Source organism: Mesoplodon densirostris, chromosome 1 (assembly GCF_025265405.1).
Source record: "Mesoplodon densirostris isolate mMesDen1 chromosome 1, mMesDen1 primary haplotype, whole genome shotgun sequence".
Classification (NCBI taxonomy): domain Eukaryota; kingdom Metazoa; phylum Chordata; class Mammalia; order Artiodactyla; family Ziphiidae; genus Mesoplodon; species Mesoplodon densirostris.
In genome coordinates, this window is record NC_082661.1 from 79840691 (window position 1) to 79867664 (window position 26974).

The window sequence follows — 26974 nt, forward strand, 5'->3', positions numbered from 1 at the left end:
TCTGCAGCCAATATTGCAGATAAGATAATATTTGATAACAGTCATTATTAAAATAAGACATTCTGAGAAAGGTGGACTTCAGTATTACTTTCTTAGAAAATTTGTTGTAGTTCTTGAGTTTGTTTTCACTATGTATCTAGTCAAAGTTTGTATTTCTTTAATGATGCAGATATGTCATTTTCCATTGGAAAAAGAACTGCTTTTAGTCACAATCAAAAAACATTTTCTGTTTTTTGTGACCACTTTCTCAGTTGGGAGAAGATGGAAGACCAAATAAACTGGTAAATAGTAATCTACATCTATGATATTTATTAGAGACTATTTTCAGTTGCTGGCAGTTATAGATAGCTGTTTTTATATTTTAATTTTAAAAATTCTTGAAAATTAATGTAAATTTGGAAATCAAAGAACTGAATTATGGAAAATGATATTTTGTCTCATAATAAAATATTTCTACCTTTAAAATTATGAAACCAAACTCAAAGCAAATATAAAAGTAAGGCTGAAAAAGAAACCTCCAATCTACCTTGAGTAGACATTATGATAGTTCTTGCTAATTTTCTTTTTTTTTTTTTTTGTGGTACGCGGGCCTCTCACTGTTGCGGCCTCTCCCGTTGCGGAGCACAGGCTCCGGATGCACAGGCTCAGCGGCCATGGCTCACGGGCCCAGCTGCTCCGCGGCATGTGAGATCTTCCCGGACCGGGGCATGAACCCCGTGTCCCCTGCATCGGCAGGCGGACTCTCAACCACTGCGCCACCAGGGAAGCCCCCAGTTCTTGCTAATTTTCAACTAAATACATTAGAATTTGTTTAGGTTGTAAAGGGAAAAATATTTTTCTGCTTCTGTATTTCATTTGATGGTTCATATGTCACTTTATTTATGGAGTGCTCACCACTCAGCTCATTTTAGTACAACGTTATATTTTGTGGTTGACCTAAAACATTAAACTGAAATATGATTTTTTTCAAAAGCACAAAAAAAGGGGTTTTTTTGTTTTGTTTTTTTTTCAGTAGATATGTACAGTACAAATGGCTTTCCTTCCATGGAAAGTCATTTTTGGAACTCTTTGCAGTGTGGTCCAATTTAAGCTGTTTTGCTTTTTGGTGTTAAAGATGTATATTACTTATTTTTGAGAAATTTTGCCTCATTAATTCTTTATGAATTTGAAACCCTTTACAGTTTGATATGACATAGTGGATTTTGCTGTGAGTCTAACAGTAAAAAAAAAAAAAGGTCCCTTCCACCTACCTCATCCATCTCTCTGTGTGGATTAAGTTCCCTCAACAATACTCCTAGGGGCTTATCATGATGATAGGATTTTGTGCTTGCTTTAGTCGTGTTTCCCATATGCAGATGCCAATTGTTCAGTGAGTATATACGTAACAGCAGGCATGCCAGTCAGGATTCAGCCAGGATTAACCAGGAGGGCTCTATACTCTGGTGTGGCACACAGCCATCTTTTGTTTTTCCCATGCCAGAAGCCCCTCATTTTCCCCGTTTTTAGAAAATCCAGACTAGTGTGAACACTATGGCCTTGTATGGTTCTTTGGGAAGTAAACAGTCTTTTATTTATGATCTAAGTCATAAATTGCAATTCATTTTCTGTGCATCTGTAGAACCTCTAACAAATAAACAATTTTAGAATTGAAATGTAATCAAATGTAATACCTCTTAAATATCCTTAGCACCTATCCTATGTGTATAATAAAGGTAATATTTTTATTATTGCAAAACCAATATATTTACGAACCCTCAATCTCTCTCTCTCTTTCTCTCTCTCTCTCTTTTGAGAGTGTTTGTGTGTTGATGTGTGTATGCATGCAAGTGAATTTACTGTGTGATTCATACTAGTTTCTTCGAGAGTATAAACTTGTAGGGCTCCAAGTAGCTTAAAATAGAGCTAGAATTAGCTTAAAATTTCAAAATCCCAATGTCTTATTTTATATGAGGAAACCGAGATGCAGAGAAACCAAATACCAAAATCATGTAAGTCATTAAGGGCAGATGTGGGCCTAGACTTAAGGTCTCCTGACCCGTAGAACAGTGATCTTTCTATTGCTTAGAGGTCATCTTAAAGAGCAGTCAAAGCCTAGCAGTTAAAAGAGTATTTAAATGTTGATTTTGAGCGAGGTACAGCTTTACAAAGGCCCCTTATCTGCTTATGAAGGAGACTCAGGTCAGCTTGACAGTGAGGACAGGCCATGTTTCTAACACCAAGTGATGTGCCAATTTTCATTTGCAAGGTTTTTATGCAAAAGCTAATTTCTTGATATTTGCTAATCAAATGCTTCATGAGAACGTGTTATACTAGTGCTCCCAATCTAGGGCTGTTTTTCAGCTGGGATGTGTAAAAGGGGGGCTACTTTGCTGGAGTCATGACTCTGGTGTCCGCCGGGTCCAGGTATATATTTTATGATACTTTTTTTTTTTTTTTTTTTTTTTTTGCGGTACGTGGGCCTCTCACTGTTGTGGCCTCTCCCGTTGCGGAACACAGGCTCCAGACGTGCAGGCTCAGTGGCCATGGCTCACGGGCCTAGCCACTCTGTGGCATGTGGGATCTTCCCGGACTGGGGCACGAACCCGTGTCCCCTGCATCGGCAGGCAGTCTCAACCACTGTGCCACCAGGGATGCCCTATGATACTTTAAGACCTTTTAAAATTAGAACTTTAAAACAAACTGAAAAGGTAGCCAAAATCAAAGCATTATTAGGAAACTGTATATGGATTTGTTGAACCATTAACACATATCCATCTTATAAAGGTGCTGGTTTTACCGAACAGTCTGTGTAGCTTCAATTTTTAATCTCTTCCTACCTTGATTCATGTTGTCCTCCCCCCACAAGACCCACACACACACACGCACACACACACTTAGGCCTCTTACAGTTTTTGTAAGCTGACTCTAGGGGCTACTGGACCCATTCTGTGAGTGCTTAAAATTCCGTTGTTGTGGTACTCTTATTAAGAAAGGGTCTTGGTTACTAGTGGGGGTATTCTTTATTCATCCATGTATTATTAATTCTTCTCTCAACACACATTTATTGAATGCTTCTTAATGGCAGGACATTGTGTGGTGCAAAATACAAAATATAGAATACTAATTCCTTGAGGCCCAGGAATATGTCTCCCTCATTTAATAGATGATTATTTTATTACATGATAACTGACATGATGGAAATGTGCATAGTCTAGTACAAGAGCACAGAAAAGACCGGACAAGAACTCCTGCAAGTTCTGATGACTGAGCTGAGCTTTAAAGGATAAGTAGGAGTGATCCAGGCACAGGTGCAACAGAAGCATTTCTGACAGAAGTTAGAGCATGACTCATGTCATGGGGAAGTGAAAACAGGCCTGCACACCCTGGAAAGGAGGGCATATTGGGGCTGAGGTTGGAGTCTGGAATGGGACAGTGGCTCTGACGTGTGCGAGGTGTGTAAGCTTGGACAAATAATTTAGCTTCTCTGAGTCTCGGTTTCCTCATATGTAAAAACTGAGATAATTACAGAACGTGCCTAATAGAGTTTCCGTGAGAATTACATGAGTTAATATATGTAAAGTGCATAGAATAAGCCTTGGCAATAGTGAGCATCATGTAGGTTTTCTGTTGCTAGATTATAAAATGAAAAGCAAGTAGAGCATATGATACATGAGGCAGAAGTAAAGCTATTGTGCCTCATGGTAGTGAGCTTGGACTGTATGTTGTATATTTAAAGAGGAGACTTTAAAAGGCTTTAAGCAGTGGGGTGACATGACCAGATTTATTTTTTCCATCACTGTGGAGACTGCAGAGAATGGGAAAGCCTAGAGACAGAGTTTATTTAGGGAGCTATAAAACTTGGGAGATGTGATCTTGGAATAAACTAAGATGTAGTGGTGGTAGCTGTGGAGAGGAAGGGACAGATAAAGGTAAATGAGTCTGATTAAGCCACTGAGTGGACGTAGTGGTGAGGTGAAGTGGGGGAAGAGTAAGAGTGAAAAGTGACTCCTAGGTGTCCAATTCTGGTGATTTGGTGGCTGTTGGTACTAGCAACTGACAGAGCTAATAGCAGAGGAGCAGGTTCAGAGGGAAAGGGGCTGGGTTCTGATTTTCACCTGTAGGGCTCATGGTGCCTGTGGAACATGCAGAGGGAAAAGTCCAACAAGCATTTGATGTGTGATACTTGAGGGAAAGATCAGGACAGGTATAATTTTAAGAACCATCAGTGTGGTGAGGTTGAAATCATGAGAAGTAATGAAATCACTCATAGATAGAGGACAGTCTTGGAGCGACACCTGTAGTTACAAGAAAGGCTAAGAAAGAAATTGTTAGGATAGAAACAACAAAAGGAGATAGAAGAGCTCCTAGGAGAGCTGGGAAAGAGTACATGCTCATCTTTGCCTCCAGGTATGATTTCCCCACATAAGAGTGCCAGGCTTAGATTCTAACATGTATTCCTCTAAGGCTGCCCTTTGCATATGCTAACCCAAACCATGAGTCTAAAGTTGCCTGGTTTTTCACCCAGGCTGCATGGCCACAGTGAAAATAAGTTAACTGGTCACATGTTTCTCCCTGGTTAGGTGGACCAAGCTTGTTCTCCTGTCCATTGGTCACACAGTCATTGTGTCTTTGGGGCCATTGAGTAATGCTAGTTGATTTTCTAAGCATACTGTTATGAGTCTGTACGGTTGGGGCATTAAGTATATCATTTGGGCAGTTATTCCTAAATTAAAGAGATCATTAAAGATCACAAGTTAAAGAGATGATTTGGGCAACTATTCCCAAAGAAACCCAAAATAAATCATCTCTTTCTGTGATATTTTTCTTCAGTTTTCTCCGGAGTGTTGGAAAGATCTGAACTTTATAGCCACGTCTTTGCAAAAAAACAAATCTGCTATTAATTGCCTATGACTAGCTGATAAAAAATCTTTAAGCTTTTCCTGCCTTCATTGTGAATTTCTCTTACACAATGAAAGAACTGTAAAGATACACAAAATTGAGGCAATTAGTTTTGTATATACTGGATGTGTCACATGTAAGTGGTGATGGAAATTATTATAAGAATATTTACTTTGTTATTTTAAAATAATTTGCAAACTAGAGGTCGCTGGAAGTCCTTTAAACTTGTGTTACTCTTGTTTGCTTCTACCAGTTGCTGTATTGTGAATGTCATACAAATAGGCATCCCCTAAAAACTTTGGAAAATTTTAACTTGATAACATATGATGAAAAGCAAATAAAAATATACTATTTTAGTAATGGATTAGAAAAGTGCCTAGAGAAGCACCTGCATGTATTTCCCAGATTTCAGATTAGAGTTTGATATCAAATGAGCATCGAGAGAATGATCAGAAATGACTCATATGATTGTATATTTGTCACCAAGAGAATAATGACATGGCTAAGAGTCCTAAAATGTAGGCAATTTTATAATAAATAAATAATAAAGTACCACTCTAGATTTAGGGAAACACTGAAAAGATATAAAATCAAGTAAGTGATATCAGATTCAACAGATTAAGAAAGTTGGAAATGAAGATCAAAGTCCTAGAAGGAATAAGCGATGTGAACAGATCACAGGGGATACTGTAGAACAAGGAGGGAGGGAGGATGCTGGGCATGTAATCAGCAAGGTCAGGGAGAAATGAAGAAAAGAACATTTATGCCCTAATTAGCCAGCAATTTGTTACAAAACAGCCTTGCCACCTGGAGAGCCGAATTTTAGAATTTATTGGCACAAGCCATCAAATAAGCCAAATTAGAGCAAGCTGTCATCCAGGTCTCCAGCACGGGCTACAGTGGACGATTAGCAACAGCTACACGCCTCAGGAAGGCTGGGAGAGGAGAAGATGTACTTAGTAAGAGAAGGGATAACACAATCAAAGATCCACATACGTTCATGAGACTTCCCTATTGTAATCAGTCTTTTAAAAGTCAGATAATGCATCTGGCCTTTGACACAACTATATGATATCTCAAACGGAGTATTTTGCTACCGAATGAAACTAAATAGGACAAGAAAGAACTGCTCATCTCTTTATTGCATCATCGTTTATGCTAAACTTTTCCATTAAAGGGTAATGTTTCTCTTTAACCTTGGGGACTGCATGTGGCTCATTGTTCTTTCTCATACTGAATATCCAGTGTGTTCCTGTAACTCATCACTTCTACCTTTACCACAGTCCCTATTCATTCCTCCTTCTCTGGCCTCCCTCAAGGATGCATGAGTATTCTACCTTCAGTGCTACTGCCAGAGTTCTCTCTTCTGTTTGACTCTGGTAACCTCCTCCTCCCTTTCATCTTGTTTTCTAGGTGTGGGGCCTTTATAGCTTTACACTGTGCTGTAAATTGGTATTATCTCCCTCTGTATTGACACTTGACCGGAATAATCTAACCCATCTTATCCCAAGCCCAGCTGGATGTTCTGGTTAATCCCAGCTGGATGTTCTGGTCAATATTGTGGCTTCGTATGACCCTCTTGTGTCAAGGGTCAGCCCACATGTCAGTCTTTACACCACTTGTCTATTTTGTTCTTCATCCTGGGTGGACACTGCTGAGGATTGGCACATAAATTCTCCTCTCCATGCCTTTCTGCTCGAGAGACATTTTATATTCTCCAAATTAAAATGTACTATTATTCATTTCTCTTGTCGTGGAATGCTTTCCCTTCTGCTAGACAAAGCAGATCTGCTTTCCTTTGTCCTCTACTGAGCTCTATTCCTAGAATGCAAACATTGTCACTTTGTTATTTTAAAAGTCTCATCATGGGCTTCCCTGGTGGCGCAGTGGTTGAGAGTCCGCCTGCCGATGCAGGGGACGCGGGTTTGTGCCCCGGTCTGGGAGATCCCATATGCCGCGGAGCGGCTGGGCCTGTGAGCCATGGTCACTGAGCCTGCGCGTCCGGAGCCTGTGCTCTGCAACAGGAGAGGCCACAACAGTGAGAGGCCCGCATACCGCAAAATAAATAAATAAATAAATAAAAGTCTCGGCATCACTAGAGTTCATGAAATTGTGAGTTCTAATTAGAAGTGTAGTGCTGATTCTCTAAGCACATGAATACTTGGCATCCTTTACTCTGGGACTAATCAGTACAAATCACATTGCCACTGTTTGAATTTTTTCATCTGATTCCAACTAAACTTAGTGACTCTGAGTTTGAATTCCAGCGAAAATGCAGTTACTTGAATTGCTTGGTTTTGCTATATCAGGAAAGCACTGCATTTGTCTGAAAGACAGAATATTTATTTGCCCTGTAAGTCTATCACTACAATTTCAAAATCAACCAATTAAACACTCTTTATTTTCTTCTGCAGCAACCATTCCTACTCAGTCAGACTGTACTACATGTCCTTGAATAGAGATCCCGTGCCCCATTCCCTTGTGTAACTTTCCCGACTTTACTCTCTGCTGCCATTGAATGCACTGAGTCTCTTGAAAACCCTTACATACTAATTAATTTATGGCATATGTCATTAACCTTCCATTCTGCCTTGGTCTTTTCTGTATAAGACAATAAGCCCTTGGGACATATGAAATGCTTATATTTACTTGCTTAGTAAACCCTTGGTACCTATCATAACATCCAGTTTTGATGACAGTAATGGTGATGGATAAAGGACACTATCACACCCCAGAGAAGTGATAGCCAAGAATGTCTAGTTAGATTTTTTTAGAAAGAAATAATAGACAGGAGAAAGCCCTAAGAATAAGATTGAGTCCACTTTAAATTGAGATGACAACCATCCCATAGTCCTAAAATAATGACTGCTTCTCATGTATATTGTACATGTCTTAATTGCCTCACATTTACTTAAAAATAAAGCCTAAATGAAATAGGAGCTGACAGAAGCTTAGGCCTGATGTCTTTTCACTCAGATTAGAGACAGGGACTGGCAGATACAATAGCATGATTTCCAACGTCAGTCAGCTGACAGGGTGGTAGGCTAGATAATAAACAGCATTTACAGTTCACTGCGATGAAGGCCATGCTACATATTTTTAAAGAGTGCTATAGAAATGCATAGTACAGGGCTTCCCTAGTGGCGCAGAGGTTGAGAGTCCGCCTGCCGATGCAGGGGACACGGGTTCGTGCCCCGGTCCGGGAAGATCCCACATGCCGCGGAGCGGCTGGGCCCATGAGCCATGGCTGCTGACCCTGCGCGTCTGGAACCTGTGCTCTGCAACGGGAGAGGCCACAACAGTGAGAGGCCCGCGTACCGCAAAAAAAAAAAAAAAAAAAAAAAAAAAAAAGAAATGCATAGTACAGTTCACTATTCAGACCAAGGGCTCAGGCAGGACTTTGTGAACATCTCCGTATATTTCATATCTTGTACCTTACCTGGACTGTAACCTACCTTGGCTGCCAGAAAACCTCCTTCCAAATTTAAATCCACTTTCTCCTTAACCAGGCTTCCTCTTTCCTTGATCCACTAACATATTTACTCTTCCCTACTCACTACCCGCACCCCTGGTAGGATTAACTGCTTCCTTTTTGTTGCCATAATAGCTTTATAATCTGGTCTAGGCTTAGATAGCGGTACATCTTACCCCTCCCATCTTTTTAATAAAATCAGCACTGTACAGCCAAAGAGATCAGACAGAAAGACAAGTACCTTGAGGGGGCATTTACCAACTAACCCCCCACTTTTACCAACACTTTTACCATCGTCCTATTGATATAAGTAGGAGGGGGCTCTGGCTTCATGATAACCTAAGGGTTACTTAGTATGGGAAAGAAGGCCAATAAGACACAGCTTCTGTAACAGTCTTTATGTGCTCAAACCAGATCCTCTGTCTAGGGCATCTCTAGCGGGCAGGAATGAATCAGAGATTCAGTTGTATGGAGTCATATAACAAGCAAACTCAAGCAACATAGACAGTTGAATTTCTGGGGGAAAACTGTGTGTTTTTTTAAAAAAAATATTTATTTACTTTTTGGCTGCATCGGGTCTTAGTTGCGGCGCCTGGGGTCTTCATCACGGTGCACATGCTTCTCTCCAGCTGTGGCGTGCGGGCTCAGTAGTTACAGCGCATGGGCTTAGTTGCCCCGCGGCATGTGGGAACTTAGTTCCCTGACCAGGGATCAAACCAGCGTCCCCTGCATTGCAAGACGAATTCTTAACCACTGGACCACCAGGGAAGTACCGGAAAACTGTATTATGAATGCTGCAGAGTTCAAGTGCCAGTCTATCCAGGTGTTCAAGTGTCAGTCTTCTTGCTAGACTGGCCTTTGTGATGTTCAAATAAAGTAAGCACGAGGTATTCTCAAAATTAGAAGATTATTTCCTTAGAGGTACTGGGGGGCATGGGGTGTGAGATCACCTCAGAGAGTTGTATAGGGAGGTTGTTTAGGCAATAACAATGCCTTAGTCAACACTCAACCAAAATGTAAGTGTAAGAAATTACCATGAAGACTTTGATTGTTCTTTCTTTTTTCTTAAAAAAAAACAGTTACTTCAAGAAAAATTTTTTTGCTGTCCTTCCTTTCTAGCTCCCAAAGTACATGTCTATTGTTTATTGGGTGCTGTAATTAAAAATATTAGAGTGTCCCTATTCAAACTCTGTTATACAATTTATGACAATTGAAATGTACTGTTCGTAGACCTGCCTATTTTCTCCACTGTGTCGATTCTTGGAGTTTTGCACGATACCTGGCAGTTTATTTATTTTTTTGCGGTACGTGGGCCTCTCACTGTTGTGGCCCCTTCCGTTGTGGAGCACAGGCTCCGGACGCGCAGGCTCAGCGGCCATGGCTCATGGGCCCAGCCGCTCTGTGGCATGTGGGATCTTCCTGGACCGGGGCAGGAACCTGCATCCCCTGCATTGGCAGGCAGACTCTCAACCACGGCACCACCAGGGAAGCCCTATTTTTTAAATAATGAGTAAGTTAACTCATTGTTGATTGAGCATATACAACTTAGATCTGTACTAAATAATACTGAAGAATACTAGAATAGGTATACCTGGGTAATATGTCCAGGGCAACCTAGTATACCTGGATCATCTGTATAACTCAGGTGAAACTAGGACTCAGCCTGAATTATTTAAATAATTCCCCGAGTCCTCTGCAAAAGACTATAACGCAGAGGTAGAACAAAGCAAGGAGAATGGCATTCTTTCCTACATCCAGGTTTTCAAACACTCCACTTCCTTGTTTCCATGGCATTGGAATCTCCTGGGTACATTGCCAGGAGATTCTCCCTTAGGAATTGAAAAGAAGAAAGAAAAGAAGAGAAGATACAGAAACCCATTGCGGTGTTTTCTGAAAACAGCTTGGCTCTCCTGCTGGTCATTGATGGCTGCCAGGCTGTAGAAACACCTCATCTGATGGAGCCCAGGCCGCCTCTACTCAGCATGCTGGAAATTTGTGATTAATTTTGTTTGACAGCAGCAAAAAGTGTGCCCTACCTTGGATGTCAGCTGATTATTTCCAGTATGGTTGCTGCTGCAAATTCCATTAATGATTTGTAATATGTATTCAACTTGAAGAGAGGAGAAAAGTGCTTTTCTGAAAAAAGAAGAGTAAATTGGATGCAGTCTTATGGAAAATCTTAATCTACAGAGTGAACATGTGATGGCAGAGGAGTTGAGGAATAGATCAGCAATTTCAAAATTTTTTTATACAAAGGATTTTGTCTGTTTTGATAGTCTATCACCTAAGAATGTGTTGTGAAGAATTAAAATGTTTGATTAATGTGCTTTCCTTTTCTTCCCAGTGTTCAACTATGACAAATTTAAATGTTCAATTTGATGTGTATTTATTAAGTGCCTACTATTAAGTGTTCAAGGCCCTTAGTAAATATTTATTGAGTTGAATTGAGTATACTATTATAAATGCTTATGCCTAAGACCTAGTGCAACCCTTTGGAGAGCCTACTATCTAAGATGGTGATTCTCAACTGTGGTGCCATGAATCCCAGAAATTTAAAACAATTCTGATGCCTGGGTCTCACTACCCAGAAATTGTGATTTAATTAGTCTTAGGTGAGGCTTGTGGCCTCAGTTTCTGTCATATGTCTCCCCATATGCATAATGTGCCACTGGATTTGAGAAAGAACAACTGGTCTAAAGGAAGTGAAAAGGTAGATGGCCAAGTCCAAGTAGATGTTCAAAGGACAGTGTTTATATCATTTGTCTATTTGATAAGTATGAGAAGTTGGAAGGAGGAGAAATTACATTCTATTGAGGCCATCAGGAAAAATTTCATGAAGGAGGTAATATTTCAATGGACTTTAAATGTGTAAAATTTTGACTGGCAAAGTTGGGTGTCCAGGAAGAGAGTCAAAGTCAAGGATGAGAAAGAATGGGGCCAGCTCTGTGAACACTGAGTAGCTAATGCATATTTTGAGAAAAGTAGTATGGGGTTGACTGCTATTATGAAAAGTACCATGGATTTGTAATTTTTGGCTAGCTAGTAAGAGTCCAGATACATTTATGAAATGGTGGGATATTTCAACAACTTTTTTTTCTCATGCTCTTAACATTACTCCTAAAACCACAAAGTTGAAAGTGCCTTATGTATGGTGCAGTAGGTATAGATTTAAAAATGTACTTTAGACAACAGTGTAAATTAACTATACTTCAATTAAAAATGGTTGTAAAAATGCACCTTGCTATTCACAGTGTGTGGTCCTCAGATCACCAGCATTCATATTATCTGTAGTTTGTTAGAAATATAGGATCTTGGGCCCCACCCCAGACCTAAGAATCAAAATCTGCATTTTAGAAAGATTTTTGTATATACACTAAAGTCTGAGAAATACTACTTTTGTATCTAAATTACTATTTCAACTATACAGTTATAATCAACTGAGGACAGTAGAGAAGTAAGCACATGTTTCAATAAATTAAATTATACTTGACTGTGAATGAGAACAATATATAATATTGATAGGCAATAATTGTGTCTTTTTATCAGATTTTAAAAATATCTATCACACCTTATTTTCCCATATGATAATTTCCTTAAGCATGATTAATACATTTAAATTCATGTGACTTTCAGAGGTATTCCTCTTCAGTTCCAATCCTCATGTCCTGAATGAAGATCTTTTTACTTTAGACCTTGATAATATTGTGTTTGCTTTTCAAATAGATGTCCTCAAAATCACCTCTGAAAACCCATTATAATCCACTATACTATACCACTGCCATCCTACTACATGTGGGTTTGGTGGCATATGGCAGATGGGAAAGAAAGACAGGGGCCTGTGAAACTTCATACATGGAAACCTGGATGCCAGAATAGACCTGATGTACATAGGGAGAGGGTCTAGCATAGATGCTTAAGCATTATTTACCTCTTTAATCTGAAGTTAACACATAACTGTAAATAGTGATTCAGAGAGATTTTGCTAAATGGCAGAATATTTTATGAATGGCTATTTTCCAACAGTGCCTCTGATTCAAGAAAAGGCTGTATATTCACAAATAATTATTAAGACATTCCTTTCTACTGAGATTCTGATTCAGTAACTTGGAAATGGCTCAGGAATCTGCATTGAAACAAATATTCCAGGAGATTCTTTTATTGGATCTAAGAATACTACATTTTGAAAAAACATTGCTGTAGGCATTATATTCTTAGGAATTGATAACTTTCTTCCAGTATCAGTATTATCTAAAACCTAATTGTCAGGCTATTACCTAAGCTTAGTAAACTGTAGATTAATCCACTTAATCATGCAAGCTTTCTGAAGGAGATGATATTAGAAAATGATTTTTTTATTCACTGTAGAATTTCATATTCTAAGCATTGAAATGTACAATCCATTATAGTTGATTATTGATCATGTTGCATTTTTGTAGGAAATAGTTCAGTACATTTTTTGTAAGAAATTTATAATTAGTATCTGACTTTACTGGGCTAGAAATTTGTTGTTGTTGTTGTTGTTGTTGTTGTTGTTTTCCCATACATACCATTGTAGATGGAAAGGAGGGAAGGAGAAAAAAGAAAAAAGAAAATAAGAAAATAGGAACGGATGTTCCTATCCATTTTGAGGTCATTCACTAGGCTGAGAAATATTAGATAACAGTTGTCCTGTTGAAAATCTGCTGCATGGGTCAATGTCAGGTTTTATCTTAGAAAGTGGGGAGTTTGTATCATTTCTCCTCCATAATTTATCAGTGAATTTTTACAACTGTGACTAGTCAATGACTTTATTGCATTCCCATATAAAATGGAGCTAAGAGCTTTTGTATTACAGAAGAAGATAGAAGAGATAAAATACTCAGGTTGACAAATTTGAAATACCTTTTTGACAGTAAGGGGGAACAATGTACTTGATTTACGTTACTTAAGACACGAAGAAACCTTTTATTTGAGATGTAGTATGATCAAAATTACCTTCATGTTCTGTATCACTTTATCTTTTTTTATGTTGAAAATGTAATTTTAATAGATAATGCTTCATCTTACATAGGAGCACAATAAAATACACCACATTCTGAAGAAACTCCAGAAGTTACAAGAATAAGAGTGGGGAAAATTCAGATGGGCTACAATATACATTACCTTAAACTGAAAGAGACAAAGGTTCCAACCCACAGGTTAACATTTACATACTTATGACTGACTGCATTTATGTCTTAAAAACAACAAGAATCAGGAATTAGATATGTAATGGTAGGAAAGAACAGTTTTGTGGGGGAGGAACTCTGTCAATGCAGAAAAAAGAGCTGATTATCAAATTAAAGAATAAAAGGAGCTCCCGTAGCTAATATTAGAGGGATGACAGTAAGAATCATTAACTGAAGATATGATGCCTTCTAAGGGAGAAACCTTTCTGATGACACTTATGCAAGCTGGCTGCTTGAGATTTGCTCAGCAGGTCTGTAAGAAAGACTCATAAATGCCTCAGCAAAACCCAAGTGATTATCAGATTGGTGTTTCCTAATAATACACACCAGTGTTCACACATGAAGTTTTGAGACAAGAAATAAGAGCAAGGTCATAATGCAAATGCCAGACACAAATGTGGCACATGTGAAAGTCCCACACAAAGCCAGTCACAAGTGTGCTGTGCTGTGACTCTATGATCGTCTAACTAATCAGACAATACAAACACATTTATTTCAAATTTCTAGGAGTTAAAAAATGTCACATACTGATGCTTTAGACATGCTCAGGGCCAGCTTATAAATACTCCATTCAGTGATATATCTTAATACAAATTTGCATCAGTGAAAAGAGACTGGCAAAATCTATCTCTCACCATTCAATTTGTCAGACGGTGAAGACCAAAATAGAATGTTCCATCAGTTTTAATTTTTAAATACGATTGTCACGTTGGGAAAAATGAAATAAACACAGTAAAATAAACTGTACAGAGGCAAAGTAGAATAACAAAAAATATTTTACTAAAATATAAGTTTTACAGAAGTTTCCAGACAAGCCATACAAAGTGGTCACAAGCTTTTAATTGAAGGGAGGATTCTACACTTGACAACAAAGTCACAGTGTTATTAGTGAGGGCTGTGATGTTTGTGTAATGTTTCGATTTTGGTTCGAACAATCAAGCTTGTCCATCTACAGTGTCTAAATAAAGTTAGACTTGGCTAGAGAGCATATTCTAAAGAACTGGTTACCTGCTTTTAACCAATGCAATTAGATCACCATAAAAAGGGGGTAAGGAGCCCATAAAATTAAAGTAAAACTACCTTCCCCCCACCACTAAAAAAAATAATAATAAAATAAAGAAAAACACCCACACCCCTGCAGCTAACCCTGACAACTACCTTCATTCCTAGTGCTTTATAATTAAACCCTGATGGGGGAAATGAATAAAAGCAGAGAAGGGCCACTGCTTTTAAACATTTTGCACCAATCCAGATGATATTTCTAGCCTCTGCTCATGCTTTACAACAGTGAATCAGGACAAGACATAGATTTGCTACTGTGCATTTAATCACCAAAGGACTGAAGATGTCTGGGCTTTTATTCTGTAATGTTTCTAAGACTGTGTCCATTAAATGCAAACAAAAAAGGAAGAAGCCTTGGCGGAACAGGAGAAGTGATGTACACTTGATGATTGGATAGATTTAAATATTATTCGTGGCATATAGCCTAGTCCATGATCTAGCTGTTTCTATGGCTTGGGCTTCGTTGGTCTTCCACTGCTCCACTACATCATTTGCTGATGGGTCATCTGGGTTGGGAGCACTTAACAAAGCCTGGATCGACAGCAGGACTGCGCGGATCTGCAGTGCTGGGGACCACTTATCCTTCAAAATATCTAAACATATTCTTCCCAACTTGTCTACATTAGGATGATACATTTTGGTCATGAAACATACTTTAGGGGCTGCCATTGGGTATTCTTCTGGAAGGAAAAGTTCAAGTTTAAAAGTCCCTCCCTCAAAGGGGGGAATACCTGAGGGCCAGCAATGACCACATGAAAATAACGGGCGTTGCTCTCATCTGGTTCTGCTTTAATGCCGGAACTGGTCCTGCCAGCAAACACTGGGTTTCCTTGATAATCCTGCGGGGCAGCCCGGCCATCTTGTCGGATCCCGAGTTCGGCCTCTGGTCTGGCCTCCGGCCCACTTTATCTCTTGTTCCTAATTTTATTCTGTATCAAACAACAACAACAAGTGTCTGTAACATTTTAAACTTTGTTATATTCAAAGCCAGTTTATCTTCAATCAGTCATGCAGGGTTATGTCAAGAGAGGATGTCAGATCTCATTCTCTGAATGTCTTTAAAAAGAAAATACATTTCAGGAATACTCACAAACTCTTGGATTAGCAAACTCAAACAAATATAGAACATATTTAAAGCTGATGAATGTAAAGCGTCCCTCATATGTTGCTGGTGCTTTCTTGAAAACAAAAAAAGTCATAGTTGTAGTAAAAAATAAGTTGTATTAAAAGTCATAAAATCTTTTTTTTCAGGTTTTAAAACTTTTTATTTGCATATTAAAAAAATTGTGCATTCCAATAATTAAAATCATTTGAACAACAACAACAACAAAAAAATGGCACTCTGATTAAACTGAATTTTACAGCCCGCAGGACACTTTGGACCAGCTTGCTCTTTACTCTAGATTTCACTGTCGTCCCACCCAGCCTCCTCCTTCACCAACATGCAAGTTATTTTCCTTCCCTGCCAGCCAGACAGGCAGATGGGAGGCAGGTGCGGCCTTCGTTGTCAGTAGTTCTCCATTCTTTGATGTGAAAAGGGGGAGTACAGTCATTTAAACTTGATCCAACCTCTTTGAATATTACAAAGTTAAACAGCTAAAAGAAGTAAAATAAAAAGGCAATGCTCGTGGAATGTACAGTGCATATTGGCGGCACACGCCTCATTACGACTTGCCTGCTTGCTTCTCCTGTTCAATAGCTGCAACTTTCTTGTGAAGGCAGTGAATTTTTCTCTTTCATTTCTGTTTTCTTCAGTTTCGACATCGAATTTCTCAATCTCAGCCATATCGGGTTTGTCAGACATGGCTGCAGAGGAAGCTGCGCAGTGGTCCCCGCCGAGTGCCCAAAAGTCATAAAATCTTAATGCTCCTTCAGCTTCCCTCTCTAGGATTGTCTAAGAAAATAATCAGAAACTTGAACAACCATTTCTGTAAATGGATGATCATTGCAGCATTCTTTATCAATAACAAAGTAAGCTTGACTGTTGAACTGTAGAAACAAGGGTAAACATATTTTGGTGTATCCATATGAGAGAAAAGTGCAGCCATTTAAATTAATTCTTTTCAAGAATATTTAATAGGAAGATTCTCATTATATAATCAAGCTTCGCTCATATAATGTTAAGAGAAAAAAAGCAGGATATAATAAAATTAATTCTGAAAACGATAGAAACATACATGTAAAAAATTGAATGGAAACACATCAAAATGTAGTAACGGCCATATCTAGAGTATTGAATTGTAGGTGATTTTAATTTTTTCTTGATAATTTTCTGTATAATTCAAAATCTTTTCAATGAGCTTATGTGACTTTTATAATTAGGAAACAATTTTAAGGAAATACAACAAAAAAATCTGATATGGTGTTAAGGGTGGTTCTGTTTAAGAACAGGCATATGGGAGAAATGAACCTTTAATGTCCCTTCAATTCTAAGGACCATCTGTGCAGTCCTATTAACCAGTAACCACTGAAAGAAGTTAGATGCAATTAGTAAAGGTAGAAAGAAACAGTGCCTTTGTGAGTTCTATCTGTATCCCTGTGCATATCTCCAGCCTTAAACTAATGGAACTACTTATTGAGTTCAAGCTGTCCCCAAGGAGGGCTGCTTTCTACTTTGCTTCTATGCAAGTGTTGTTCACTTTTTACAACTGGCTACTGAACCAAAGCCAGCAGCTGGCTATCCATGCTATTACAGAGAACAATAGTCCAAGCCCAAGCTCCTCAAGAGGGACCCTGCTCCCCAGTATTGAATAGGCCTGAATAAGAAGCAGACACCACCGAGGCCTGGTCTATCTGATTCTGCTCATGCAATACATACAGAAAATATGAAGACAGAAGACATGAGGGCCACATCTTATTGAGTGACCTTGGGAAACTCAATTTAACTCCAGTTTACTTATCTTTAAAATTGGAATCATATTGGCTTTATCTATCTCCTGTAAAGCATGTAAGAAAGAAGTTTGTAAACTACAGTGAGTTGTTAGATGATTATGTTCATATTTTTCTCATGATTTCTTTTCCTTTTCAAGTACATAATGATGCTAAAGAGACAGTAAAATAGCATCAGTCCTCCTGCCTTGCCCAGGACTTCATGCAGCTTTGTAATGTGATCTCAAAATGGAGTACATCTGGATGGCCTGATGCTATTTATTAGCACCACTTGAAGTGAACCCATATGCCAGTGGCATATTGAGCTGACAAGCTGTGACGTCACTGGCAGGAGCAGCAATTCCAGAAGGCAGAGTTGCTGAGGATTTTTTATGACATTATTCTCTCAGCATGTTGGATGCTGCTGGTCAGTAGTGGCAGTGGTGTCTGTGGAAATAAGGTCAAGTGAAGCACTATGTTACTAATGATTTAGTGGTTACAGCCTGTCCGAGGCATAGGCTGGACCCAGATGAATTATGATTTTTTTTTTCTATAATTAAGTTTAAACCTCATAGAGTTATCAGCACTGATTTCTTTTGTCTTTCAAAAGTTTATTAATTTTGTGGTAGATAGACATTTTCCTCTTTCTTGTCAGAATAGAAAAATACCCAGGTATGAGCCTTTCCTGCTATGGTTTCTTTAGCTGTTTTATTACTAAATTTATAGAGCAGTATTCCTATCTTTTTGAGAAAGGAGAAATACTATTGATGTTTGTTATAGAACAGTATACTGTTCTGATTCTCTTTCTACCTTATTGATTAAACCTTCCCTGATGCTCTCCATGAGATCATTCTATGATTTTTTTTCTAAAGCCTGGTACTCAAAGAGCTGATCAGGCACCATATTTTTTGAGAGCCTTAAAAGCCAAGCTACGTTGTCCTTTAGGCAGTGGAGTTTTGATCAAGAGAGGAAAGGATGGCCATATTTGTATTATAGAAAAGTCACTTTGGCAGCTGTCTAGTCAGGGAGACATATAAGAATGCTATTATCATCCAGGGGATAGATGGGGATTTCTTCAGTGGGCACATTGGTAGTCAGGGATGGGAAGAAGAATTCAAGAAATATTAAGGAGGTGAGATCAACAGGTATAGACTGGGTGTAAAGCTAACTACCAGGTTTCTAGACTGGGTGTCTAGGGTGACACATCAAGAGGTAGCTACCAATGTTCTCTGTCTAGTTACAACCTAGTAGAGAAAAGAAATGTAAAAACATGTAAGTGCAATTATTGAACAATTCCCATGTGCTAGGCATTATACAAAACATTCTATGTGCCTCATCTTATTGATTCTTCTTATCAGTACTATGGTATACCATTGTTATTGCCATTTTAAAGATGAAGAAACTGAGGCTAAGAAAAACTGGTCAAAACACTCAAGGTCAATTGACTGGTAAGTAGTGGACCAAAATTTGGAGCCTTCTAGGTAGGCTGATTGTCAAACCTCTGCCGCACAGTACCTAGCAATGTTTACCCATAAGTATTCTAAACAAAGTTCAAAAAGGAACATTGAAGCACTTAGAAGAACTAACTGCCAGAGCGTATTTTAGGGTTAGCCATTCATGTAAAAATAATGCAAAATAGTAAGCTGCTTTCTTCTCAAACTCATAGTTTAATATACAAGTAAAATTGCTCATTCCCAAATTAGAGAATCTTAGAGGAGAGTTTCAAAGATGGAAAGTCACAGAATATTTCATATAACCCATTTATTTTCTAAAAATTAGAAATTAAAACCTAGAGAAGGCTCATTTCCTCCTAAAATTCTCATAGTAAAACAGGTGGGACCTACACAAGAACTAAAGCAAAAAATATTCAAACGTAATCAAAGATGATAACAGAAAGCAATTTTAACCATTCATTTAAGAGAGGAGAGCCAGTTGTCACCCTGACATTCTTTTTTTTTTCGGTACGCGGGCCTCTCACTGTTGTGGCCTCTCCCATTGCAGAGCACAGGCTCTGGACACACAGTCTCAGCGGCCATGGCTCATGGGCCCAGCTGCTCTGTGGCATGTGGGATCTTCCCGGACCGGGACACGAACCCGTGTCCCTTGCATCGGCAGCCAAACTCTCAACCACTGCACCACCAGGGAAGACCACCACTTTAGATTTTTAAGCTCAGTGTAAACTGGTATCAGCGGGAAACTCCTACGTATGATGATTGCTTTTAAGTTTAAAAGGAGTATATTTCTAAATAGTCATTAGTTCCTTTAAAGAACATGATTCCACTCCAGTATAACAGTCTTTGATGCCCTGCTACAATGACTGGACATTTTTTTTCCAAATTAATAAAGCTGGCTTCCATTTAATTGAGTTAATCACTAATTCAACTATCTCTATCCTAGCAGCATTACATTAAGGACCATTTAGTAATAAAGTAATAAGAAGCTGAATATTTAATAGAAAGAAAGATCTATTTTTTAATGTAAAAATTTTATTCTCATTGACAATTCTTGGGGAAATTTTTGCTGTCATGGCAACTATTCTTAGCAGAATCTTGCCTTGCTCTTCTGCTTTACAGTCAAGGTGTTTTGATGGTTGACTAGATTATTTAAATCACTAGTGGAGAACACATAATAGCTGTTGGTTTAGACTTCAGATGGTTTTACATGATAAATGATAAGTGCTTTTAATGATGATGAAAAATTATTTATTAATAACAAGCAAAACTGGCCACTCATCTGTCAAGTCTCAGATTAGATGCTATTTCTTTTTTTTTTTTTTGCTGTACGCGGGCCTCTCACTGCTGTGGCCTCTCCCGTTGCGGAGCACAGGCTCCGGACACACAGGCTCCGCGGCCATGGCTTGCGGGCCCAGCCGCTCCGCGGCATGTGGGATCTTCCGGGATCGGAGCACGAACCCGTGTCCCCTGCATCGGCAGGCGGACTCTCAACCACTGCGCCACCAGGGAAGCCCTAGATGCTATTTCTTTAAGGAAATCTTTTCTACTTAAGTAAACTCAATCATTACATTCTACGCTTTTCCATGTTACTCCCTGTAAAATAACTTGATCCTACTTATATTCCCAGCAGTTAGTAAGTGGCTGCACCTTCTAAGTACATGATAAATATTTGCTGAATAAATAATACATGAAAATCTGTAATGTACAGAAATTTTACATTTTGTACTAACTTGGTTTTGGATTTGCATGATCTACAATTTGCATTTAAATATGCAGCAAATGTGTACAATAATTCAGCTTCATTTGGTACAAGAATACATTACTTCTTATTGCTGCAGGATTACATTTATATTCAGATTTTTTAATGGCTATACATTTTATTTATTTAATAATTAATTTTATACTATTATTAATGATGAAATGCCATGATTATTAAAACTTAATGAAACATGTTTAGTTTTAGTGCACAATTTACCCTTTCATTTTATCCATTGGACTGTTTACAAAACCAATTCAGCTTCAGTATTTGAAATACAATGAGTGGATTCCTCTGTTGTGGATAATTGCTTCAGTTGAGAATATTATACAAGAGAGGAGAGAAAAAGTGGTTTAAACATTCTGACTCAATATACTTTGCATCTTATGACTATTACCAGACAGAATGCCTTGGTAATTTATTCCTAGCTCTCTCTTTAAATTTTTTATATTTAGAGTTCATTGTTATGTTTCTTAAAATATCATATAAATTCTGCTATAAATTTTGAGCCATCTTTGTGAAAGTGGTCCTGCTTAAAACTACAAGATCTGTCTGAGTCTCAAAGATGGAAACATGTCTGGGCAGCTTGGGCACAAGTAGTGTGAGTTACTCTCTGATACATGCCCTCAGCTCCATTGGACAGGACAGTGCATTTCTCTATAATTTCCTAGTTAGTTCTGCAGTTAGATTACACAAGTGACTTGCATCTTGTCCTCAACTCCATCTTCTTTCAGAAGCACAAATCAGTTCCATCACTGATGGGTATAAGGAGTGGGAAAGGGGGGTTACAATGTTTTCTTCCCACCATGTAATCTATAAGGCCCTCTGAGCGAAACAAAATCATGTGGGCATTGAACTTCAAAACCATAACATATATGTATTGATTTATAGTGACAGTGTTGCTTAGGAAATAAGAAATCTCAGTCTCATTAAAGAAACTAGCCAATAACAAGTATGTAAAATATTTATATATCTGGTATAAATAAGCAAGTCATTCAGGTTACTTTTTTTCTGAAAATGTATCTCTAATGGATATTACTCAGCCATAAAAAGAAACGAAATTGAGTTATTTGTAGCCAGGTGGATGGATCTAGAGACTGTCATACAGAGTGAAGTAAGTCAGAAAGAGAAAAACAAATACCATATACTAACACATATGGAATCTAAACAAACAAACAAACAAACAAACCCCACAATGGTTCTGAAGAACCTAGGGGCAGGACAGGAATAAAGATGCAGACATAGAGAATGGACTTGAGGACACGGGGAGTGGGAATGGGAAGCTGGGATGAAGTGAGAGAGTGGCATGGACATATATACACTACCAAATATAAAATAGCTAGTGGGAAGCAGCCACATAGCACAGGGGGATCAGCTTGGTGTTTTGTGGACACCTAGAGGGGTGGGGTAGGGAGGGTGGGAGGGAGATGCAAGAGGGAGGAGATATGGGGATATATGTATATGTATAACTGATTCACTTTGTTATACGGCAGAAACTAACACCACTGTAAAGCAATTATACTCAATAAAGATGTTAAAAAAAGATATTTAGATTTTATGCTAAATTTAGGTGATACAAGAGTTATGGTTGATGGTCACTATAACATACAAGCCTGAAATTTCATGTCTTAGCACAAAAGAAGCTTAGTTTTTGTTCACATAAAGTCTAGTGTGATGATGGTGTTTTGTGGGTTGAGGTTCTTATATATTCTGCACACAATTGTCAGGGACTTGGGTTTATACATGTCTGTTTAGAGACTCAGGTTGATAAAAACTCTGCTTCTTGTAACATTGGGCTTCTGAGGTGTCTCTCGGCGTTGACCAACTGAGGAAATGAAATGTGGAGAATTGTGGACTTTTATCTGAAAGGGGTGTGTATTTCTTCTACTTGGGTTCCATAATCTGTCTTACAGTCTAACCAAATGCAAAAGGAGTGGGAAGATGAGGTTAACAGTGGGTGGCCATTTTCCAAAAACAACACTTCTCTGTGAAAGGACAGCATGAATTTTTGGTAAATAGCTTGCTTCCTCTGCTATGGTAAGAGAGTGATTATTATTGCTGTATTCAAGCAACAACTGAAAATTGTCTTTGGAGAAATGGTATTAAAAATAAGGCTATTTTTAAAAATGAAAACTAAACATTATCAATCCATAATTGAATATATTTAGGACTGTTGTTTTAGAACTAGAGGATTGTTGTGTCTTCAAGTAGAATCCCGTGTGGATGATTATGGAGATATTCTTAGATTTTGGATGTTCAAAATAGTTATTTACTTTTTTCCCTCAGGTGATTATTTTTAAGTAATGGGATAAAAAGCCCTCTTTCTGTAGTTGCTTACATAAAATTGCTAAGCAAGATGCTAGTTTTATTTAGAAGATATATACAACACATCCTTTTGTATTATAATGATTTTGACATATAATCATTCTGTGCTGCTAAAATAAAGTTCTGTGATTAAGAATAACTGTGTCTTTATAGTACTTTACAAAGTATTTCTAAATCCTTATGCCACTTGAGCTCATCAATTAGACTTTGAAAAAGGTAGAAAAGATATTATTAGCCGCCTTTTGGACAAGAAGTATAGACTGAGCAATTATACTCCAATAAAGATGTTAAAAAAAAAAAGAAATATAGACTCACAGTGTTTAAATAACCAGCTTAAAATACTTTGGCTTGTAAGGGTTAGATGAGCAAGAACTGTAATCTTGTAATGCTCTTTTCATTACCTACATGACTGAATCTATCTGGACACTGGAAAGGACCATTAGTTTGAATTTTGCAGTTTGTAATCTATAAAAATGACCACTGATGCAGGTGATGTGAGAATCTCAAGGTGACTGAAATAACAGATCAGCATTGTTGGTTTATTCATTTTGCTGGTGTAGGCATATCTTGTGTATTAGCTTTTAAATATTCATAGAGTAGAATTCCAGGAGTGGACAGATCTTAAGGCTTTTTCTTTTAATTCACAAGGGCCATCGAAGCTGTAGCTCCAGTGTATTTCTAAATGAACCCATAACTCTTCTATATTTTTCAAAAATGATTTTATTTAGTATAAATAACTTTTAAACTTTTTATTCACTGATACATTATTGAGTTTTTATTGCCTAAAATTTTCCAGTACAGATATAAAAGACAAAGTTGCTTTTCTCAAGAAGATCACAGTCTCACGAGGGTTAGAGAGTAAGCAGAGACTTCTCAATCTGGTAAAGTTGATGAAAGAAGAATATTCAGGGAGGCTTATAAGCCCTTAGAGTAGAGGCTACCTCAGTGTTGGGTGGGATGGAGTGATTGCTGTAGAAGGTATCCCAGAGGAGGCGATGTTTGAATTGATTCTGGAAGGATGAGTGCGAGTTCAAAACAGACATGTGGTACTTCTATTTTTTAAAATAAATTTATTTATTATTTATTTATTTATTTATTTATTTATTTATTTTTGTCCTCATTGGGCCTTCGTTGCTGCATGCGGGCTTTCTCTAGTTGCGGCGAGCAGGGAACACTCTTCGTTGCGGTGTGGAGGCTTACAGCGGCTTCTCTTGTTGCGGAGCACGTGCTCTAGGTGCACGGGCTTCAGTAGTTGCAGCATGAGGGCTCAGTAGTCATGACTCGCGGGCTCTAGAGCGCAGGCTCAGCAGTTGTGGTGCATGGGCTTAGTTGCTCCGGGGCATGTGGTATCTTCCCCGACCAGGGCTTGAACCCGTGTCCCCTGCATTGGCAGGCGAATTCTTAAGCACTACACCACCAGGGAAGCCCGACACATAGTACTTTTTAAAATGTAAAATACAAAGTTCAGTTACATTATCAATATTTGACTTAAAATTCTGAAATAATATGAAAATATAATATGCACATCTGGGCTTTAGAAAAGTAATTTAAAGGATAGCTCAGTAGAGAGTCATAAACATTGGGAAATAAAACCAATTAAAAAATAAGATATTATAGTAGGCATGAATTATGGTTAGATTTGTAATTAACTTGAACTTATTCTATCCTGTCATGTATTGTGACCTATGTGTATTTCTCGATTTGTAGTTTATCCCTCCCTTTACTCGTCTCTGTTCTACCTGTGGCTAATCGCGCATTGAATCATTTCCTGCACCTGCTCTGATGTACTTATGATGTGTATTTGTTTCCATGTGGGTTACTCATGCCCAGCATTATTGTGTCAGTCTTTGTCCTCCATAGGTTTCTGTGGCACTTTTGCTTCTGCAGGCTTTTTGTTTTCATTAGTCCCAGTGGTAATATTTATTGCCTACCTAGAAGTCACCAATGGATGTAAATTGTGACTTTACATATTAAAGTCCTTTGGCAGATCAAAGAAAGTTCATCATAGAGAAAAGAGACCTAGAACACAAGTTTGTGAAAGTGTTGAACTACCTGAAGGCCCTGTTAGCAGAAAGGCTGGCTGTGGGAACATGGTGGGGAAGCCCACCAGCACAGGCTTAGGTGGCAGCCTAAGACGTTTAGAGGAGGGAGAAACGTTCAGTCACTAGGCTTTAGAAAACCTGGATCTATTTTTCTTTAAGAGAAATTGTTTCTCATCTTCTGGAACAGTTTATTGGAAGCTCTGCATGAATATAGACAGGAGAGGGAAAGATGGAAAGAACAGAGGACCTAGCAAGATTGCTTTTAGCTTCGAGTCCCTGTAAAATCCAAGTCAGTTTACTTACAGGTTTTTCCTTTTGTGTGACCCAAAAGTTGGTCCAAAGCATATATTTATTGATCATTGATCAGAAGATTATAGTAGAACTAAGGTACTATATTATATTTAATATAAACGTAAAAACTACCTCAGAACTCATTTAAGAACCAGAGTACTCTCTTAGTATAGACCTTGAAACACCAAGAGAATGGTAAGAGATAAGGTCAGAGGTCACGAAAGTGCCACTGTGTGTGGCAGGTATATGTTGGGATACAGAAATACAGAAGTGACAGCCCTTAGCTTCATGAAGCTTATATTCAAATACGCAGAGATGTGTAAGCAAATAAATTACAATGCAATGTGTTAGGTGCCATTATAAAGAAAGGAACGAAATGCAGTAGATAGCATAAATAACTGCACTGTGCAGGGTGGGGGCAATGATGGTGAAATGGAGTTTGAAGGATGAATAGGAGTTTTCCAGGAAGGGAAAGGAGGAGCACATGGCAAAGCCAAGGCATATTTTTAGGTCTGGAAAAATGTTTAATGAGATTAAGAAAAAAACAAAACAAAAATCAAAGATGTATATTGGAAAGTAATGGGAGATGAGGCTGGAAAATAGAATGGAACCAAATAGTAAAGGTCCCAAGTTACAAAAATCTTTCAGACATTACAGTAAAGTATTCTAGACTGTTTTTCCTTCTTAATTTGAATTATTTTATTCTATGGAAGTTTAAAATGTGTATCCATTATATTAAACTCATTGTTTTTCTCTTTTTTTTGGCACTCCTTAAAAGCAGGGAAAATTGTTAACAATCAATTAATAATATCAAATAGAGATGATTTATTCATTTCCTCAGTGCAGGAAAACAAGGAGAATTTCCAAGGCTACTTTAACTTTTAGTTTTTGGGAAAAAAAAATCAAGATCTCAAAGTTATATATATATATTATTTAATGATTATTTAACTTCTAAAAATGATGGATTTCCTCACAGAAATTGACTCTTTGCAAGTTCTAGAGATATAAATATGGTAATGTATTTTTTTGGGGGGGTTAAACATTTTTTATTGTGATAAAATATATATGACAAAAAATATGTCATTTTAATCATTTTCATTGTACAATTCAGTGTATTAATTACATTCACACTGTTGTGCAACCATCACTGCTCTGTGTTTCCAAATCTTTTCCATCACCCCAAAAAGAAACTATAAACATAAGACAATATCTCCCATCCACCTCTTCTCCCAGCCACTGGGAACCTCTACTCCACTTTCTGTCTCTATGAACTTGCCTATCTAGACATTTCATATAAATAGAATCATACAATATTTGTCTTTTTGTCACTGCCTTATTTTACATAACATATTTTCAAGTTCATCCATGTTGTAGCATACATCACCAATGTATTCCTTTTCATGGGTGAATAATATCCCATTGTATGTATAGACCACATTTTGTTTATCCATTCATTTGTTGATAGACACTGAGTTGTTTCTACATTTTGGCTACTGGGAATAATGGTACAATGAACACGGGAGTCAAGGTGACTTTTTTTTTTTCTTTTTGTGGACATATGTTTTTATTTCTCTAGAAGTGAATCGCTGGGTCATAGGGAAGGTGTACATGTACCTTTT

At 38.0% G+C, this 26974-nt stretch overlaps 1 protein-coding gene and 1 pseudogene across 23 annotated transcripts in view; one reads left to right on the forward strand and one right to left on the reverse strand.

Annotated features, from left to right (window-relative positions):
* The window catches only part of ANK2 (ankyrin 2), a 710689-nt gene that overhangs the window by 370696 nt on the left and 313019 nt on the right, over positions 1–26974 (forward strand). The window lies entirely within an intron of this gene.
* On the reverse strand, positions 15017–15478 carry LOC132483365 (ubiquitin-conjugating enzyme E2 N-like; annotated as a pseudogene).